This window comes from Passer montanus, unplaced genomic scaffold (genome assembly GCF_014805655.1).
Source record: "Passer montanus isolate IOZ18808 unplaced genomic scaffold, ASM1480565v1 scaffold70, whole genome shotgun sequence".
Lineage (NCBI taxonomy): Eukaryota > Metazoa > Chordata > Aves > Passeriformes > Passeridae > Passer > Passer montanus.
The window spans coordinates 3,064,669-3,069,922 of NW_024372148.1; positions in this window are offsets into that span (position 1 = coordinate 3,064,669).

Genomic DNA, 5,254 nt, shown 5'->3' on the forward strand with positions numbered 1-5,254 from the left:
AGGCGCGGGACCGGCGCCGGGTGAGGGGCCGGGGGCGCAGCGGCTGCGGGGCCGCTCCTGCTGTGGCGGGGCTGCGCTGAGGGCCCTGACCCAGGGCCGGTTTCACACACACTGTCTGGGTTTGGAAGGGATCCCCGAGGGTCTTCGAGTTCAACTCCTGTCCCTGCACAGACACCCCAGAAATCTCACTATGAACTCGAGGGCATTGTCCAAAGGCTCGTTGAACTCTGGCTGGCTTTGTGCTGTGACAGCTTCCCTGGAGAGGCTGTTCCAGTGCTCAAACACCCTGTGGGTGAAGAACCTTTCCAAAAAATCACAGAATGAACTAGGTTGGTCAAGACCTTTGAGATCATCAAGTCCAACCTATGACCTAACACCTCTTCATCAACTAAACCATAGCACTGTGTCCAATGTTTTTTTAAACATGTCCAAGGACAGTGGTGACTCCACCACCTCCCTGGGCAGAGGGTTCCATGCCCAATCACTCTTTCAGTGAAGAATCTTTTACTATAATATCCAACCTAAACCTCCCTGACACAGGTTCATTCCCTCGAGTCCTGTCACTGGTCACCACAGAGAAGAGATCATTATCTGCCCCTGTGCTTCCTTTCACAAGGATGCTGAAGACTGCGATGAGGCCACCCCTCAGTCTCCTCCAGGCTGAACAAGTGAAGTGACTTCAGCTGCTCCTCGTAGGGCTTCTCCTTCAGACCCTTCACTGTCTTCATTGCCCTCCTTCCAACACTCTCTAATAGCTTAATGTCTTTCTTATATTTTGGCACCCAAAACTGCCCTCAGCACTCGAGGTGAAGCTGCCTCAGTGCAGAGCAGAGCAGGACAATCCCCTCCCTTGCCCGGCTGACCATGCTGTGCCTGATGTCCCCAGGACAGGCTTGGCCCTTCTGGCTGCCAGGGCACTGCTGATTCTGCCTGTGGCTGCTGTACCCCCAGCCCTGGGGATGGCACAGTGAGCACCAGTGGGAGAGAGGCAGGCACTGATGCCTGGCATAGGGGTATCCGTGTGGGGAGCTGCCCCTGCCTCCATGTGCCGCCCTTCCCTCCCCATCCTCACACCTCACCTTGCTCTGCTGTCAGGTACCACACAGGCAAAGGTGGCTGCCACCCACCCTCCTGCCCTCCACAATCCTGTGGCTTCCTGCGAAATCCACTGTGGTTTTTAATGGGTGGGTTGTAGCAGCTGGGGCTGCAGCCAGTCCTAGAGTGTGAAGACGAGAAGTCCAAAGTCCTTCTCTGACAGATAATGCGGCTTTCCATTTCCAGAAAATTGATTTTTCTTTTTTCTTTGTTTTTATTAGTGGTTTTATTCACGGACTGCAGTCACTAGAACAGAGAGTAAAAGTTCCTCTTTCATACAATGCTGACTTTGTGACCTCCCCAGTGAAATCTGGGAAACAAAGGTTTCTAGGAATTTGCTCCCTGCCTCTTGACACATACCTTCATTATTAGCAATGTGAACTGACAGCAAAAAATCAGTATTTGCAAATTTGATTCAGATACAAGCTAGTCTGACAGGCGTTTCCAAGCACAGAATGGGTGAGAAAGTACACTTGTGTAAATATATCTATTCCAACCCAAAATGGCCAAGTATCCGGACATTGAAAGTACACACACATTGTTTCCATCCTTCTTTGCAAGAAGAGGATTTCTTTGCTGTGCTTAAATTTAGATGCATAGAAGGCTAATACCAATAACCTGGCCTTGCTTCCTGACAGCTAGAAGGGTGCTACAGCTGCTCTTGAGAAAAATTTAAGACTCAGACTTCCCCCACCTCCCCTTCGTAGCATACAAAAGAATGGGACCAAACACTACTTTTAGTAGCAACCCGTTTTCTCTGTCAAGCAAAACGTCTGTCTTCCTGTAAATCAACTTGCCATATTTCCATACATGCCTTGTGAGAATTGCTACCACCCCCTCGGGAAATACTTTGTACCAATAACTTCTTAAAACAACAGTTCTTGGAAGGTGTGGATTGCCTAATGCCAGGAGGCTTCTGCAATCTGTCAGGTGGGAATCGCATCCTTTGGCTGATTGCCAGCCCCTGTTACTGAGCAGGGCTGGACACTTAGGGGGTGTTTAAACAGGACAATCTTTAGTCACCATGCACATCTCCTCCAAAACAGCATGATCTACACAGCCTAGAAGTCCTAAAGGACTTCTAGAAAATCAGCCCAGCATGACTAGGAAACAGTGTGTTCTCCAGTGTGGTTACAGGTTATTTGTGAAATTTGGACTCCAGAAATGCAAGCAGCCTCACTAAAAGGAAATTTCAGATTGCAGTTGCACCACCCTTATTCCTTATTCTCACAGGTTGCAGGGTTTCAAGACACTGCATTCCAAATGAAAACAATTACTCCTGCAACATTATCTGCCAGGCAGGATTCTGTGGGCAGGGGTTAATGGTGGAGCAGTTTATTATATCCTTTCCTTTTGGCAGATGTAATCAATCAAGAGGCAATGAATCTTCTTGTGGATTCCCTGAAAACTTGTCATAGGCTAACTCCCACCTCCAAGTACTATTTCTGAGGAGCAGCAAAGAGCCAAGTCATTTTTGCAGCACCTACTCCATTTCTCCAATGCTGCACTCCTATTTCCTTACCCCTGTGTTTGAGTAATAGTGTAGCAGGGCTGTGCACTTCCTGCAGGTTTGGGTCCCATGCACAAGAAGCTAGAATTCTTCTGAGACTTTCTAGTACCCAATTTCTCCAGACCTTGCTGAGGGCTGGCACTGATAATTTCTCATCTGTAACAAATGCTTTTATAAGTACCCAGTGGCTGGCTATTAATTTTCAAAGTCAAGATGTGAATAGCTGAATCAACTCTACAGAAACACAGTTATAAGTGAACAGAAAAAAATGGCAGAATGAAACTGCACTTTAGCTGTTCAAGTAGACAAGTAACACACTGAACACACCTTCCTTAATGAGGGAAGTTGACATGTGCAGTTTGACTTCATCAGCTGAGCAGCAGCAGTTTTATAGTGCCCGTGTTGTTGTGATCTGCACTGTAACCTTGTTTTCCTGCAGAATTGGATTGGAAGTCAGCAGAGCTGTAGGTCTCCCTGCCGTGTAACCACAGATGAGGTCTTGTGATGGGTTGCAATTAGTTTGATTCACATGGAGGATGTGGTACCGCTGATTCATCCTGCTAAAAATGGCCAAGGGAGCGAGGAAACCACAGTGAACAGGACTACATGGATGGCTTGTATGTGCCAATCAAAGCTTACATTGACTTCGCAGTCTAACAACACTCTAAGCATCTTTCTTGAAGTTTTTTGTGTTTGTTTGGTTTTTTAATTCCTGGTAGCATGCTATCATCAGAAAAATAGGCAGTCATCAGCCAACAATTTCAGCAGAGGGGTCAGTCGGTGGCTAACTTTTCCCTTACCTCACAGCTCCCTGCAGGGCAGTGTTGAATAACCTGTGCTGCTGTGGCCTGTTGCCTCTCACAAAAAAAGGTTGAGGCAAGTGATTTGTAATTATTCAAGGACAGTGAAGTTACTGGTGAGCAAGAATTGTACTTTCAATAAATAAACTGGCCAATTTCCAAGACCTTTACTCTAGCTTCCCAGAAGCTGTTAGATAAATGGAAGTGGTTACAATATTCACAACCTCTATGGCATACAGAACTGTGGTGGTGTTAAAGCCCCTTTGCTGTTGTAGTTCAAGATAGCCTGTACCTTTGAATACTCAACTGCTCTTCCCTTTGACAAGCTTTCCAAGTTTCTGCCCTGTCTTTGAGTTTCTGACAGGGAGAAGTCCAGATAATCATCACGCACTGGTCCCTGAGTAAAAAATATTTATGTTTTTCGTCCACAGTCTAACTGGAATTTAGCCCTACTCATAAACAACAGAGAATAGCAGAAGTTGAAGTAGCAGGAAAAAAATTATCACAGAAAAGCATGATGATTTATCTAAAGCATCAGAGAGAAAAGAGTTAAAACCAAGGGCAGGCCTACATTCATCTTTTCTTTAATATCATTTTCATAGTCTGTAATTTAGGTCCCACTTGTCTCAGGGCTCTTCTCCACTGTGTCTGGATGCAGCAACCTAACCCCTTGTTTCTGTATCAGAGAGCCCTAAATCTGATTTTGCTGGGTTTCCCTTTACCTGTATTGTTCTAGAATTCTACCTCTGTCCTGGAATACCTCAATAAGCCTGGTAAGATTTGCAGTTTTTAAGATGGCGATGAAATTTCAGCAGTTGATTTAGAATACTGGACAATCAGCATTTAAGTTTTAATCACTGCACATTTCAGTAGAGAAAAGAAAAATCCTTCAGAATGAAATTAAGTTGGTTTTTTTTAGAAAATGTGACTCTGTGTGAATGTAACATGCTGGAAATAATTATTAAAATCATGAAGACATCTCCCACACTTTTTGAATCTCAGACATAAACTGCAGAATCTGTTTCTGTAATTTTGAACTCCTTTTTGAGGATTTGCTATTCTAGTACAATATCAAATGCAGTCCCATTGTTGGCTGTGAAGGGGTGTTGCAATCCAGAGTACAGCAATCTTCTCCAAACCATCAGAGGGGACTTATCTGTGTGAGTACTGCCAGTAATGGCAAGTGAATATATAAATTGGGGGTCTTCCCTTTTTGAATATGGGAAGAAAAAAAATTAAGTTCATAAGTACACTTCTAAGGAAATGTACTTTTAAAGTAGCTAAAGTCACTTACTTTTGTGCTTTGTACCTCACATTGTACCTCTGATCTTGAACAATAAAGATGCCTGTCTATTGTGTCTGGTCACTTAAATATTTATGAGTGGTGAGCTCTGCATCGGTTATCATCATGCATTTTCCATACAGCACAGCAACTAAGCAATACTACAAAGCCAAGCTAATCTTCAGAGCTGGCTCTTGACATTTCCCGATTAATATGCATTGTCCTTTTGAGGGCTAAACCCTGCCTGAGGACACACACATGAAACGATTTGTCTGTTCCGTCAATAGACAAGGAATATGCATACATACCCTGAAAACAGAACAGGCTCAGTGAGTCTCTTCATCCAAAGTACTCCAAGGATACTGAAAATTAGTCCTTTGACCCTTTATTTTAATTAAAGAGAGTTACCATAATAACAATAAGAATAATCACTATTTCTTTGCAGTGGACCTTACTTCAGAATCAACTACTCCTTCCTCTCATAAGATTTCTGTTTTCTCTGCCTTTCTTTTTTTTTTCAGGAAGCCTTTTGTGTATGGTGAGCTGTTGGATAGAAGATTACTGATC